Source organism: Mobula hypostoma, chromosome 12, assembly GCF_963921235.1.
Source record: "Mobula hypostoma chromosome 12, sMobHyp1.1, whole genome shotgun sequence".
NCBI lineage: Eukaryota > Metazoa > Chordata > Chondrichthyes > Myliobatiformes > Myliobatidae > Mobula > Mobula hypostoma.
Genome location: NC_086108.1, coordinates 106,050,506 through 106,067,466, shown reverse-complemented (window position 1 = coordinate 106,067,466; position 16,961 = coordinate 106,050,506). Strand labels below are relative to the sequence as shown.

General features: G+C 42.4%; 1 long non-coding RNA gene across 2 annotated transcripts in view; it reads left to right on the top strand.

The window, feature by feature from the left end:
- Nucleotides 1-7,721, top strand: part of LOC134355264 (uncharacterized) — a 52,905-nt gene extending 45,184 nt beyond the window's left edge. For both annotated transcript variants that reach the window (XR_010020002.1, XR_010020003.1), the window contains exon 3: nucleotides 7,633-7,721. This is a non-coding gene — a long non-coding RNA (uncharacterized LOC134355264). The remainder of the gene's footprint in view (nucleotides 1-7,632) is intronic.
- Nucleotides 7,722-16,961: the final 9,240 nt, after the last annotated feature.

The following is a 16,961-nucleotide window of genomic DNA, read 5'->3' as shown; positions in this document are numbered from 1 at the left end:
TTGTAAGGCATGAAAATGCCCGATGCAGGCCTCTCATGGTCTGAGTCGACGTTCCCTCCCTCCCTCCACAGTTTGTACATCCACTGATGGTTGCTACAAATGAGCCAATTATTCCCCTGGGAATCACACATTCAGAACACTCTCAAGATCAACCAGGTTTACAGCATACCATGAATTGTACATTGGTGGGGTGGTTATTGCTCAGAAGGAAATCTATCCTGCCCATTGTGTCGGGGCCAGCTCTCCAACAGAGCAGAGCGAAGGCAGAATAAACCGTAGATGCTGGAATCTGCAGAAACACACAGAGCAATGGAGTAACTCCAGTAGGTCAGGCAGCATCAATGGAAAGAAATGGAGAGTCGTCATTTTGGGCTGAAACGTTTCAGCTGCATGAGACTCTTCATCTGCACTGAAAGATAGGGAGGAGGTCGCCAGTATAAAATGGTGGGGAGGGATGAGGTGGATCAAGAGCTGGCAGCTGATAGGTAGGTCCAGGTGTGGGGATGTTATGTTTGTACTGACTGAAATAAATTTCATTCATTCATTTATTTATGTCCAGCATGAATTACCAAACTTTTGGTAAGTACTTCTCCTCTTTCCATTCTCCCTTTTGTTTCCTTTTTCTTCTCCTGATCCACCTGGCCCCCATCTCCCTATTTTCTGTCCCTTTCTACCACCCTCTTCATCTGCCCATCAGCCTCTCACCTCTCCCAATGGTTCCTCTCCCACCCTTCTTCCATTGTTCTTTGTCTCATTTGCTTCCATCACCTTCAGCCCTGAGTCACTTCCATCTATCACCTCCGAGCTTCACATAGCTTTCTCCCTCATCTGCCTATCACCCTCAGAGTGTCCAATCCTCAGACAATGGTCCAACAAGTAACTGGTTTTGAAGTGTGAGGCCCCTTGTTGGTCAGGGTTGACCATGGATATTGTGTCCCAGCTGTCTACGTGATATGCAAGCCACAGCAATACAGTATTGACAGCAGGCTGTTGCCTGTGCAGCTGATGAATCTAAAGAAACGGCAGAGACTGATACTGTTCAGCACCAGGGGACCAGGGGCTTTGCAGGCATTGCCAGTCATCATTGAACTCAGTATAAGGCTGCCTCACAAACTCCTGCTCTGTATTATCCCTCAGGGTTTACTCCTGAAGCCTTCCCCATGAGTGGGTACAGCCACAAGACAGCCGAGGTTTGAGATCAGACTTTTCCTTCTCCCAGATGAACTTCCAACCATAGCTGATGAACCCCAACTGCCTGAAGTGACTGGTTTTAAGGGACCGGTAATCCACCATTGCCTTTTCTCCTGTCAGTAGAAATGGTTCCTTTGGACTTAGTAACTGAGCAGCACTTGAAGACCAGGAGCTGGACTTGGTTGTCAGAGACTATTTGATACTTATTTAGTAGGTAGTGGGAGCATATCCCCACTACCACCTCAGCTACGACAACCTTAAGGAACCACCTGAAATGTAGGATTTCTCCAGCTCTTCAGGGGAGAGGAAATTTCTGACCTCACTCCTCAATTTCTTAACTCTGATTTTCAGGTTGTGCCCCTTTACTGTCTCATTATAAAATATATATAAATGTCATTAAACTCCCTGTCAACCAAACTTCGCCTAATCCAGGCAACTTTTCCAACTTCCCTCAAGCAGAATAAATCAAAGACCACCCCGCTCCCCACCCTAGACATTCTCTCCCTTGGGCAGAAGATACAAACGCCTGAAAGCATGTACCACAAGGCTTAAGGACAGCTTCTACAACAGTGTTATAAGAACACTGAATGATGCTCTAGTACAACAAGATGGACTCTTGGCCTCGCAATCTACTGCGTTATGACTTTGTACTTTCTTGTTTATCTTTTCCGCACTTTCTCTGTAACTGTAACACTATGTTCTGCATTGCTATTGTTTTCCTTGTACTGCCTCAATGCACTGTGTAACAAAATGATCTGCATGAGCACTATGCAAGATACGTTTTTACTGTACCTTGGAACAGGTGACAATAATAAAGGAATCTGCAATCTACTGTAACAAGGATCTGGGAACACTTATGAGCTCTATTACAGTAAATAACTTAAGTCTTAAGGTCTTAGAATCATAGAGTCATAGAGCACAGAAACAACCCCTTTGGTTCATCTAAGTCCCACCATTAGGTCCCACATCACCAGGTCAAGAACAGTTATTAGCCTTCAACCATCAGGCTCCTAAACCAGTATGGATAACACCAATCACCAAAACACTGAACTGACTCCACAAACTATAGACTCAATTTAATAATGTACTCCCAATAACCTTGCAAAATCTCCCCACTTTAACTGATCTTATATCACCTTCAGGAGCCCTCTCCTGTTCACACGTAAAGTCATAGAGTCATAGAATTTTGCAGGCCCTGGGGCCCATCTAGTCCGTGCCAAACTGTTCTTCTGCCTAGTCACATCGACCCACACTTGGACTATAACCCTTCATAACACCGCGCCCCCCCATCCTTGTACCCATCCAAACTTCTTTAAAATGTTGAGATTAAATCCACACCCATAACTTCGGTTGGCAGCTCGTTCCACACTCACATCACCCTCTGAGTGAAGAAGTTCATCCTAAGGTTCCCCTTAAATATTTTACCTTTCACCCATAACCCATGACCTCTAGTTATAGACTCACCCAACCTCAGTGGAAAAAAAGCCTGCTTGTATTAACTTATCTATATTTCTCATAGTTCTCTATACCTCTGCAAAATTTCCCCTCATTCTCCTGTGCTCCTATGAATAAAGTCTCAACCTATTCAACTCTTCCCTGTAACTCAGGTCTTCAAGTCCCTGCAACATCCTTGAAAATTTTCTCTATCCTCCTTCAACCTTACTGATATTGTGGCGAGAATTCGGTCCATGATGATAGACAAGAAAAGCTCATTTTTACTGCAACAAACACAAAAACAGCCTGGGTGCTATGACCCGGGGAGGGAGCCCACTCAGTCACATACAGACGGGGAAGTGGTTAGTACACACCCCGGTTACAGTCAGGGTGATCTACAAACACACATGAGAATAATTGTATAACCCGAGCTAAAATGAACTTGAACATCCCACCATAATCCCACGAAAGCATTTTAAAACAAGAACAATAAAGGCTGTTGACCCCCACCCCAGAGTGCTAAATATCTTTCCTGCATGTAGGGGACCAAAACTGCATACATTCTCCAAATCTGGCCTCACCAATGCCATATACAATTTCAACATAACATCCCAATTCCTGTATTCAGAACTCTGATTTATGAAGACCAATGTGCTAAAATTTCTCTTTACAGCCCTCTCTACTCGTGACCTGTAAATAACCAAATGATTCAAGAAAAAAATGGCTGAGGGGAAGTAACTGACCTGGAACTTGGTCAAGTCGGACTTCATGCTTCATTGTCATTGCATTGTTATTGTTTTGCCTTGTTCTCCCTCAATGCACTGTGTGAAGAGTTCGCAAGACAAGTCTTTTTACTGTATTTCTGGTAGCTGTGATGATAGTAGATCAATTCTGAATTCAATTTGAAATCCAATTCTCTTTTTCCTGGATGGCTGCTTGTGTGAGTTGCCTTCAACGGAGCCCCGGAAGTATCTTGTTCTGCCATCCGATTTCTGAGTGAACATTGAACCCCTGGAAACTACCCCACTGCTTTTTTTTATTTCCTTTTTCTTGCATGACTTATTTAATTTAACTATTTAAGATATACATACACTTTCTGTGATTCACAGTTTTCTTTTTTTTCTCTCTGTTATCATCTACTGCATTGTATTGCTGCTGCAAAGTTAACAAATTTCGTAACATATGCCAGTGATATTAAACTTAATTCTGATTCTGATTTCTTCCCAATTATAGTTGTAAAAAGATGGCTTGGTGGGATTTTTGATGATAAATGTGCCTTCTTGGGGCAGCACCTCCTGCAAACACTACTGATGGTGGGTTGGATATACCCGTAAACTTGAAAAATTCTGAAAATTCTGCCTGGCCTGCTGCGTGTTGCTGTGGATAAGCCCATAATATATTGGGCTGAATCCATTCCTGGCATGAGTTCAAGAGCCGTGAGTTAATGTCATAGTTAAGACCTTGGTTAGATCCCACTTGGAGTACAATGTTCAGTTCTGATCAGCTCACTACAAGAAGGATGTGGAAACTATAGAAAGGGTGCAGATGAGATTTACAAGGATGTTGCCTGGATTGAAGAGCATGGGTTATGAGAACAGGTTGAGTGAACTTGGCCTTTTCTCCTTGGAGTGACAAAGGTTGAAAGGTGATTTTACAGAGGTGTATAAGATGATGAGAGGCATTGATAATATTGATAGCCAGAGGCTTTATCCCAGGGCTGAAATGGCTAACATGAGGGAGCATGGTTTTAAGGTGCTTGGAAGTAGGTACACTGGGGGTGTCAGGGGTAAATTTTTCATACAGAGTGGTAGGTGCATGGAATGCACTGTCAGCCATGGTGGTGGAGGTGGGTACAATAAGGTCTTTTAAGAGACACTTAGATAGGTACATGGAGCTTAGAAAAATAAAGGGCTGTGTGATAGGCAATTTCTAGGCAGCTTCTAGAGTGGGTTATATGGTCGGCACAACATTGTGGGCCAAAGGGCCTATAATGTGCTGTAGATGTCTATTTTCTAGGTTCTATGAAGGGCTGTTTTATGAGTAAAGATGGGGCAGAATGATTCTACTCTCTGATGTTTAGATATGATATAAATATCTTAAAATATTTTGAAGGAAATGTCCCTTTCTATTGGGGTTGAATGATCATTGAATGATACTGTACCGATCTGGGCCTTTTGGCCCACTGTGCCTCCACCAACTCCTTTGAAGGATCGAGCTAATTAGCTTCTATCTTTGTCTCTTTCTCCAAACTTGCAAATGTTTCTCTTTTGATAAGATGTATAATGAGCAGTGGGGATGATTAATTCCTTTACACCAACTTCACTTTCAAAGTTGTCATTTGACTAAACAGACAAGTCTCCGAAGGTTTAATTGCCAGATTTAAATTAGTTTGACAAGAAATGCACTTGCTGTTTCAGAAATGTCTAACTCACAAATGAATGTAATATTCTGAAAGTAACTTACTCGCTCTCTCTTTCAATCTCAAGGTCTTTTCAAACATTTGGTCAATCTGACAAGGGACTTTTCCTTATCAAAATAAACTTTATTCATAATTTAAAAATTGATATTCATAGTCAATGCTTTCAGTACAGTTCTTTATTTTCTTTTTTTTAAATTTTGTATTTGCACAGTTTGTTATCTTTTGCTCTCTAGTTGTTTGTCTATTTCTGACACCTCTTTCCCCTTTCTGAATCTCTTCATATTCATCTCTGTTTTACTCATAAAACAACCCTTCATAGAACATAGAAAATAGACAACTACAGCACATTACAGGCCCTTTGGCCCACAATGTTGTGCCGACCATGTAACCTACTCCAGCTGTCTACCAAACTCTTTTACAAACCCATCAATTTCCATGGCTATCTTCACTATACCTCTCCCCACCCAGTCTCCTGTAAGAATGCTATTCCCTCTTCTCACTTCCTTCAGCTGTTCTGCATCTGCTCCCAGGATGAGACTTTCCTTTCCAGAACATCAGACCCGTCCTCCTTCTTCAAAGAATTCCCTTTCTCCAGCATTGTTGCTGCTCTCATTTGTATCTCTGCCAATTTCCTGGACATCTGCACTCACCCAATCTTCCTAGAACCTCAACAGGATCCTACCTCCAATCACATCTTCAACTCATCCCCTACTCTGCACTTTTCTCTGTGATTCCCTTGTCCATTCATTCCCTGCCCACTAATCCCCCTCCTGGCACTTATCCCTGCAAGCAGTTGAAGTGTACACCTGCCCATTCACCTCCTTCCTCATCACCATCCAGGGCTCCAAACAGTTCTTCCAACTGAAACAACACTTCACTTGTGAATCTTTTCAGGTCGACTACCATATCTGATGTTCACGATGTGGTTTCCTCTACATTTGTGCAACTTGGTGTAGGTTGGCGGACCACTTTGCTTAGTACCTCTATAAAAAAGCAGAATTTCTTCGTGGCCGCCCATTTTAATTCCTACCCCCACTTTCATTCCAGCATGTCAGTCCATGGCCTCCTCTTTTGAATGATGAAACAACTCTCAGAATAGAGGAACAACATCTCATATTCTGTCTAGGTAGCCTCCAACCTGATGGCATGAACATCGGTTCCTCCAGCTTCTGATGATTTTTTCCCTTCCTGTCTTGTCTCTTCTTCTATTCCCCACTCTGGCCTCTTATTTCTTCCCTTCACCTGACCATCACCTCCCCCTGTTCCTCACATCCTTTCCTTTTTCCCATGGTCTACTCTCCTCTCCAGCAAATGCCTTTGTCTCTAGCCCTTGGCTTTTCCCACCTGTCACCTCCCAACTTTGTACTCCATCCCCCCACACCCATCTGGTTTCATCTATCATCTTTCTTGTCCTCCTTCACATCCCCCCCCCCCCCCACACACACACACACACACCACCTTCTTGTTCTGGCATCTTTCCCCGTTCTTTCCTGTCCTAATGAAAGGCATTGGTCTAAAATATCAACTGTTTATTCCTCTCCCTAGAAGCTGCCTGACCTACTAAATTCCTCCAGTACTTTGTGTGTGTTGCTCAGGATTTCCAGTATCTGCAGAATCTCTTCTGCTTAAGACAGACTGAAGGGCACCTTTCACAAAGCTCATGACCTGCCAGCAGCACTTGATGTCCGTCTCAATGTCAGAGACTATTAACAAAGCATATACAATGTGTGCAGTTTTGGTCCCCTAATCTGAGGAAAGACATCCTTGCCATAGAGGGAGTACACAGAAGATTCACCAGATTAATTCCTGGGATGGCAGGACTTTCATATGATGAACGACTGGATCGACTAGGCTTATACTCGTTGGAATTTAGAAGATTGAGGGGAATCTGATTGAAACGTATAAAATCCTAAAGGGATTGGACAGGCTAGATGTAGGAAGATTGTTCCCGGTGTTGGAGAAGTCCAGAACAAGGGGTCACAGTTTGAGGATGAAGGGGAAGCCTTTTAGGACCGAGATTAGGAAAAACTTCTTCACACAGAGAGTGGTGAATTTGTGGAATTCTCTGCCACAGGAAACAGTTGAGGCCAGTTCATTGGCTATATTTAAGAGGGAGTTAGATATGGCCCTTGTGGCTAAAGGGATCAGGGGGTATGGAGGGAAGGCTGGTACAGGGTTCTGAGTTGGATGATCAGCCATGATCATACTGAATGGCAGTGCAGGCTCAAAGGGCTGAATGGCCTACTCCTGCACCTATTTTCTATGTTTCTATGTGGGTGGCTCTTCCCTATGTCCTCAAAATACATTATTTGACCAGACAACAAATGTAATGTTTTTAAGAGCAGACATGATGATGCAAGTATAGCAGCATGCCTAAATTAATAACTTGTTTTAAATAGAGACCAGACGTCCTCTCTGCTCAGTTTTTATATCTGCCAAGGGATTTTAACTAGAGGAACAACATTTTAATATATACATCCTCTCTGGAAGACATTATCCTTGAGAAAGGTTCAAAGTTCAATGTTTAAAGTATATTTATTATCACATATCTATCACCATATACTATTCTGAGACTCATTTTCTTGCAGGCATTCACAGCAGAATAAAGAAATTCAAGAGAATCAATGAAAATCTACACACAAGCAAAGACCGACAAATAACTAATAGGCGAAGGAAGACAATCTGTGTAAACATAGAAACATAGAAACATAGAAAATAGGTGCAGGAGTAGGCCATTCGGCCCTTCGAGCCTGCACCGCCATTTATTATGATCATGGCTGATCATCCAACTCAGAACCCAGCCTTCCCTCCATACCCCGTGACCCCTGTAGCCACAAGGGCCATATCTAACTTCCTTTTAAACATAGCTAATGAACTGGCCTCAACAGTTTGCTGTGGCAGAGAATTCCACAGATTCACCACTCTCTGTGTGAAGAAGTTTTTCCTAACCTCGGTCCTAAAAGGCTTCCCCTCTATCCTCAAACTGTGACCCCTCGTTCTAGACCTCCCCAACATCGGGAACAATCTTCCCGCATCTAGCCTGTCCAATCCCTTTAGGATCTTATACGTTTCAATCAGATCCCCCCTCAATCTTCTAAATTCCAACGAGTACAAGCCCAGTTCATCCAGTCTTTCTTCATATGAAAGACCTGCCATCCCAGGAATCAATCTGGTGAACCTTCTTTGTACTCCCTCTATGGCAAGGATGTCTTTCCTCAGATTAGGGGACCAAAACTGCACACAATACTCCAGGTGTGGTCTCACCAAGGCCTTGTACAACTGCAGTAGTACCTCCCTGCTCCTGTACTCGAATCCTCTCGCTATAAATGCCAGCATACCGTTCGCCTTTTTCACCGCCTGCTGTACCTGCATGCCCACTTTCAATGACTGGTGTATAATGACACCCAGGTCTCGTTGCACCTCCCCTTTTCCTAATCGGCCACCATTCAGATAATAATCTGTTTTCCTATTTTTGCCACCAAAGTGGATAACTTCACATTTATCCACATTAAATTGCATCTGCCATGAGTTTGCCCACTCACCCAACCTATCCAAGTCACCCTGCATCCTCTTAGCATCCTCCTCACTGCTAACACTGCCACCCAGCTTCGTGTCATCCGCAAACTTGGAGATGCTGCATTTAATTCCCTCATCCAAGTCATTAATATATATTGTAAACAACTGGGGTCCCAGCACTGAGCCTTGCGGTACCCCACTAGTCACCGCCTGCCATTCTGAAAAGGTCCCGTTTATTCCCACTCTTTGCTTCCTGTCTGCTAACCAATTCTCCACCCACACCAATACCTTACCCCCAATACCATGTGCTTTAAGTTTGCACACTAATCTCCTGTGTGGGACCTTGTCAAAAGCCTTTTGAAAATCCAAATATACCACATCCACTGGTTCTCCCCTATCCACTCTACTAGTTACATCCTCAAAAAATTCTATGAGATTCGTCAGACATGATTTTCCTTCCACAAATCCATGCTGACTTTGTCCGATCATTTCACCGCTTTCCAAATGTGCTGTTATCACATCCTTGATAACTGACTCCAGCAGTTTCCCCACCACCGACGTTAGGCTAACCGGCCTATAATTCCCCGGTTTCTCTCTCCCTCCTTTTTTAAAAAGTGGGGTTACATTAGCCACCCTCCAATCCTCAGGAACTAGTCCAGAATCTAACGAGTTTTGAAAAATTATCACTAATGCATCCACTATTTCTTGGGCCACTTCCTTAAGCACTCTGGGATGCAGACCATCTGGCCCTGGGGATTTATCTGCCTTCAATCCCTTCAATTTACCTAACACCACTTCCCTACTAACATGTATTTCGCTCAGTTCCTCCATCTCACTGGACCCTCTGTCCCTTACTATTTCTGGAAGATTATTTATGTCCTCCTTAGTGAAGACAGAACCAAAGTAATTATTCAATTGGTCTGCCATGTCCTTGCTCCCCATAATCAATTCACCTGTTTCTGTTTGCAGGGGACCTACATTTGTCTTTATCAGTCTTTTCCTTTTTACATATCTATAAAAGCTTTTACAGTCCGTTTTTATGTTCTCTGCCAGTTTTCTCTCATAATCTTTTTTCCCCTTCCTAATTAAGCCCTTTGTCCTCCTCTGCTGAACTCTGAATTTCTCCCAGTCCTCAGGTGAGCCACTTTCTCTGGCTAATTTGTATGCTACTTCTTTGGAATTGATACTATCCCTAATTTCTCTTGTCAGCCACGGGTGCACTACCTTCCTTGATTTATTCTTTTGCCAAACTGGGATGAACAATTGTTGTAGTTCATCCATGCAACCTTTAAATGCCTGCCATTGCAAGTTCATCCATGCAACCTTTAAATGCCTGCCATTGCAAATAAAAGATTATTATTCCTAGCAGTTTGCTATTGCTGCATGATTGTGGGGGTGGGGGTGGAGGGCGGGGGGTTGATGTTAAATCTAGGGTTGCAGGGGAATGGGAACCAGAGTGTCAGAACAGATAGTTGAGTGGTTGTGGAGAAAGATGTTGTTAAGCCTATTTACAATGCTAAAGTGAGCTTCATATTCTAACTACCCATTCAGATCTATTACACTGGACGATAAAGATTTTGCTTCCTGAATACTTGTGGGGGTATCTTATGGATTTTGGGCTGCTGATTATAAAAATCACCTTGAAATTTCCCCATCGTGCACCATTTTTTAAAAAAATGATCCATATTTGTTGTTTCTATTCAAAATTCAAGTCAAGTAAAATGTTGCCCACAATGTAAGCTGGAAAGTTCTCTATTTTGTCCAGGCATGCCTGGGGATTCTTAAGCAGGGCAGATGCTGCTTGGCAGGACAGGTGTTAGAAAGGCTATAAATTTCCATAAAAGATTTTGATATTTGAGACAAACGTTTCACAGAATAACTGATGCCAAGATTAAGGAAGGCATTTTTGTTAGTCATCAGTGACAGACAGTGTAAAGAACTTTTAGTGGGACTGAAAACAATTGAATAGAAGGCATTCAAGAATGTTCTTGGCAACTATAGAGCATCAAACTATGAGCAGCTGGATGACAACATGTTTCAGGCATACAAAACCATGAAGTATAGTATGTCACTAAAGATTCATTTTCTACATTCCTATTTAGACTTCTTCCTTGCAAATCTTGGCACTGTCAGTGACAAGCATAGTGAAAGGTTTCACCAGGACATTGCGGTCATGAAGAAACAGTACCCGGGCAACTGGAATCCACCAATGCTGGCTGATTATTGTTGGACACTTAAGTGTGAAGCCTCAGACACTGAGTACAAATGAAAATTGTCAACAAAACATTTTTAATTTAGTTGAACTATTGCAATGCATCAGCACCGTTGTGTAATTAAATACATTACATTCAATAAATGTTTTTCCAAATCCCTACATGATACAAATACTCTGAAGTTACATTTGTGCTTAACTTCAAGCAGTCTATCATAAACAAAAACAATCTCTGAGGAAGCAACAGTTTTGAAAAAAGTTGTTGTCCAGTGATATTTGATTTATTAGAGTCTGTCTTATATAATCCTTTGTTCGGTTTCCACTATTGTGGGGCAGGACATTGGCAGAACCGTACATTCCTGACCTCCATGCAATGCTGGTGGAATTTGCATGTTTTTCTTGTGGCTACGTGGGTTTCCTCCATCTTCTCCATTTCCTTCACACTTCCTAAAGTTGTGTGTGACGGTATATTAATTGGCCACTGTACCATGACCCTCATAAACATAAGGCATTCTGTAGATGCTGGAAATCTTCAGCAACACTCATGAGGTGCTGGAAGAACTCAACAAGTCAGTCAGCATCGATGGAAAGGGATAAACAGTAACACAGTGATCAATTGTTTTGGATGCCGTCCATACAGATCATTTCATTACAGAAGTGCATTGAGGCAGTACAAGGGAAAGCGATACCACAATGCAGAATAAAGTGTTACAGTTACAGAGAAAGTGCAATGCATGTAAACAATAAGGTGCAAGATCATAACAAGGCTGACAGTGAGGCCAAGGGTCCTTCATACTAGGGGACTGTTCAATAATAGTCTTATCCCAGCAGAGTAGAAGCTGTGCTTGAGCTAGGTGGTACATACCTTTAGGTTTTTGAAATCTTCTGCACACTAGGTAGAAGAGAGAATTCCTGGGTTGGGTGGGCTCTGTGATAATGTAGCTGCTTTGCCAAAGCAGTGAGACTCACTTACTTAAGCCCATCGCCCATCGCCCCTACTGGGCATTGGTCACCGACAGCAGCTCGCCAGAGTCCTCGAATCTTTGGAGCTCCTGTTGTTGTTTCTGTAGCACAGAGTTTTTACTGGATGGGCTACTCCCGTGCCCAACCCTTTTCCTTTCACAGCTGGGCCTGGGATCATCCATGGCCCAGTTCAAGGCAGTAATAAGTGTAGAAATATCTGCTAGTGCTTTGTTGTCATTATTACATCTTCACCAACTTGTGGGATCACCGAACAGACTCTTATTTCACCCCTGTTTATGCTTGCAGTCTCCCCCGCACCCTCAACCTGATAGAACCATAGAACCATAGAAACTACAGCACAGAAACAGGCCTTTCGAACCATTTTCTGCCTAGTCCCACTGACCTGCACACGGACCATATCCCTCCATACACCTCCCATCCATGTATCTGTCCAATTTATTCTTAAATGTTAGAAAAGAACCCGCATTTACCACCTCATCTGGCAGCTCATTCCATACTCCCACCACTCTCTGTGTGAAGAAGCCCCCCTTTATGTTCCCTTTAAACATTTCCCCTCTCACCCTTAACCCATGTCCTCTGGTTGGTTTCTCCCCTTGCCTCAGTGGAAAAAGCCTGCTTGCATTCACTCTATCTATACCAATCATAATTTTATATACCTCTATCAAATCTCCCCTCATTCTTCTACGCTCCAGGGAATAAAGTCCTAACCTATTCAACCTTTCTCTGTAACTGAGTTTCTCAAGTCCCGGCAACATCCTTGTAAACCTTCTCTGCACTCTTTCAACCTTATTTATAACCTTCCTGTAATTTGGTGACCAAAACTGAACACAATATTCCAGATTCGGCCTCACCAATGCCTTATACAACCTCATCATAACATTCCAGCTCTTATACTCAATACTTTCATTAATAAAGGTCAATGTACCAAAAGCTCTCTTTACAACCCTATCTACCTGTGACGCCACTTTTAGGGAATTTTGTATCTGTATTCCCAGATCCCTCTGTTCCACTGCACTCCTCAGTGCCTTACCATTAACCCTGTATGTTCTACCTTGGTTTGTCCTTCCAACGTGCAATACCTCACACTTGTCTGTATTAAACTCCATCTGCCATTTTTCAGCCCATTTTTCCAGCTGGTCCAAGTCCCTCTGCAGGCTCTAAAAACCTTCCTCATTGTCTACTACACCTCCAATCTTTGTATCATCAGCAAATTTGCTGATCCAATTTACCACATTATCATCCAGATCATTGATATAGATGACAAATAACAATGGACCCAGCACTGATCCCTGTGGCACACCACTAGTCACAGGCCTCCACTCGGAGAAGCAATTCTCTACCACCACTCTTTGGCTTCTTCCATTGAGCCAATGTCTGATCCAATTTACCACCTCTCCATGTATACCTAGTGACTGAATTTTCCTAACTAACCTCCCATGCGGGACCTTGTCAAAGGCCTTACTGAATTCCATGTAGACAATATCCACTGCCTTCCTTTCATCCACTTTCCTGGTAACCTCCTCGAAAAATTCCAATAGATTGGTCAAACATGACCTACCATGCACAAAGCCATGTTGACTCTCCCTAATAAGTCCCTGTCTATCCAAATGCTTGTAGATTCTGTCTCTTTGTACTCCCTCCAATAACTTACCTACTACCGACGTTAAACTTACCGGCCTATAATTTCCCGGATTACTTTTCGATCCTTTTTTAAACAATGGAACAACATGAGCCACTCTCCAATCCTCCTGCACCTCACCTGCAGACAGCGACATTTTAAATATTTCTGCCAGGGCCCCTGCAATTTCAACACCAGTCTCCTTCAAAGTCCGAGGGATACAGGGTCTCGACTGAGAACACTGACACAGATTCATTTGACGCTGAACATTTGTTCACCCTTCACAGATGCTGCTCAACCCACTGCCTTCCTCCAGCAGTTTGTTTTTTTTACTCTGGATTCCGGCATCTACAGTCTACGGTGTCTCCGGGAACACCACTACAATCTGTGTTCCACTGAGAATGGTATATACCTTTACATCCACTCTCCGTTTCCAGTCAGCAATTTGTTCAGCTTCATGCCCTCTGCGTCTGCATCCCCCTGTGCAAGGCGATGATGAAGTAGATTGTGAGGTCAATATCCTCCATATCATTCTAGGGCATGGACCAATACCATTAAACAAGGGGTCTGTAGATCTCAGATTGGAACCTCTGTTCTCGGGGATTGTTTAATAGTCTTATAACGGTGGGGTCGAAGCTGTTCTTGAGCCTAATGGTGCTTACATTTAGGCTTTTATACCTTCTGACCATTGAGAGGGATGAGAAGAAAGAATATCCAGGTTGGGGGTGGTGGGGAGAGTGGTCCTTGATGATGTTGGCTGCTTTAATGTGAAAAAGAGACATGTAGAGAGACTCCTTGGATGCACAACACTTCCTCTGTAATTGTAATACAACATTAGAATCAGAATCAAGTTTGTTTTCACTAACATATGTCATGTAATTTATCGATTAGTGGCAGCAAAGAAGTGCGATACATAAACTACAGTAAATTACAATAAGAAATAATTAAATAGGTAGCACAAGGAGGGAGCAAAAATAGTAAGATAACGTTCATGGGTTCATGGACAGTTCAGAAATCTGACGGCAGAGGGAAGAAGCTGTTCCTGAAACGATGAGTGTGCTTTTTCAGGCTCCAGAACCTCCTCTGTAATGGTAGCAACGAGAAGAGAGCATGTCCTAGGTGGCATGGGTCCTTAGTGATGGATGTCGCCTTCTTGAGGTATCACCTTTTTGAAGATGTGCTCAGTGGTGGGGAGGCTAGTTCCTGTGAATGAACTGGCTGAGTTTATAACCCTCAGCAGCTTTTTCCAATCCTGTGCAGTGCTTTGTTCTTCTTTCTGGTATTCTTTTCCATTGCGCTACCTCAATGCACTGCTGCGACAAAATGGACAGCACGTTTTCGCTGTAACTCGTTGCATGTAACAATAACGAAGCAATTTACCAATTTAAACAGTGCAACCAATTAGAAACAGACTGGAGGAGACAAAACTTGCCCCCAGCCTCCCCACCTTAAACATCAGTGATTGCCTTGGTATCAGACTTCATTCTGGCCATCCCACACAATGAACACGCCCTTTTGCAAATACTCCAAGTTCATGGGAACAGATTTGCACTTTAAAACATAAACCAGATTTTGGTATCCTTAATGAACAAGTTCTGCGATCTTTAACGATAAGCCATGTAAACATCTGCCAGCTGTCTTCCTGAAAATATACATATGCCCAGGCAAGTATTTCAAAAAATATTCAACCTCATTTTAAACATTTGTTGCTTCTTTTTTTTTTGCCAAATAAATCCTTCTGGTTCATGAACTGAAAAAGAAGGAAAGAATTAGTGAGTAATATACCGTACATCTGTTCATATGGACTCAGCACAGACATATAATATCACATAAAATCCCATTAATCTCACTAAATGCAAAGTCACAGCTTGCTTTATTTGTTGTTCTTCTTTTGAAACTGTGTAAGAGAAGAAAAAAAATCCATCTTACTTCACTCACTCAATCAAGTGAGAAAATATTAACTTGCAGATTTAGTGGATATGTGCTCTCAGAATTATAGACCAGAAAAATCTATTGGCAAAGTTTCCCTGCAAATAATTAATGAGCTTGCAACAAATTCCTCTTTTGGCTGTTTTAATGGGGGGTCCTGTTTTAATCTGATTAACTGCTCCATTAAACTTGCAGTTTAAGAGCAATCTGATCATAAATCTATTAAACATTCTTCCCAAATATCACCTCTAAACCCACAAACTCCACTGTCAAGAAGGACAAAGGCACCAGGCAGAAATGCATACTGTCACCAGACCCATAAATCTACCTTCTCTCAGATTTATATTACTGCTTTCATTTGATTGCAGGTTAAAAACCTGGAACTTACAAACTGACTGTCGGAATGGCTTCACCGCCTGAACTACAACAGCTCAGAGTGAAGCAGTTTGGCCCAGTACATCACAGGTAAAGCCCTCCCAACCGCTGAGCACATCTACATGAAATGCTGTCATAAGAAAGCAGCATCCATCATCAGAGATTCTCACCACCCAGCAAGCTCTTTTCTTGCTGTTGCCATCAGATAGAAGGTACAAGAGCCTTGATACTCACACCACTAGCTTCAAGAATGGTTACTACCCCTCAACTATCAGACTCTTGAACAAAAGGGGATAACTGCATTCAACTTCACTTGCCTTTTCAATGAAAAGTTTCCACAAGCAATGCTATCACTTTAAGGAATCTTTATCTTATTTCATGTTCTCATTATTTATTGCTATTTACTGTGTTTATATTTGAAATTGCACAGTTTGTTGTCTTTCATCGATCCTGTTATAGTTACAGATTTAGATTTGCTAAGCATGCCTGCAGGAAAATGAATTTCAGAGTTGTCTCTGGTGACATATATGTACCTGATAATAAAGTTTACTTTGAACTTTGAACTTTGAGATGCAGGTAATACATACAAATTGCTGGAGGAATTCAGCAGGTCAAGCAGCATCTATGGAGAGGAATGAAGAGTCAACATTTTGCGCCAACAGCTTTCATCTTGAGTCCTGATTTTTCCATCATCCATGTGCCTATCTAAGAGTTTTTAAAATGTCTCTAATGTATCTGATTCTACCACACCTGTACCATGTAGCCTACTGTATAATATAGGACTACTTTATGTTGTAGTAATACTTCGTATTGAACATGTACTATTAGGCGTGTATTGATCTGTACGTGTGTGTTTTAGTTTGGTTTCAGTTAGTAAAGAACCCTGTTAATGTAACTCCAGTCTCCAGCGTTTTTATTAATGATATTGTTGTGTAAACGGCCACATACACAACAAATTGGTGATGAGGTTAATGTAGCTACGTCGTATCGGAACGCCGTGTTTATTTGGTAATGGCACTGGGGAAAGGAGAGCAAGGTACAAGCTAAGAAGCTGGAGAGGCAGCAAGTCTGAAAGGAATCAGAGACACAGTTGGAGCAGCAGCATTCCGGGAGACCAAGAGACCACAGCCGGGGCTGAGGGTCTGCCTGCTCCAGAAGGGAGATTAAAAAAAAGGAGTGACACATGCATCTAGCTAGAGTACGCTTGTGGCATTAGCAAAAAAAAAGGTCACCAGAGTCAAAAAGAAAACAAGGGACCGGGGCTTAATTAACAAGGGACCGGG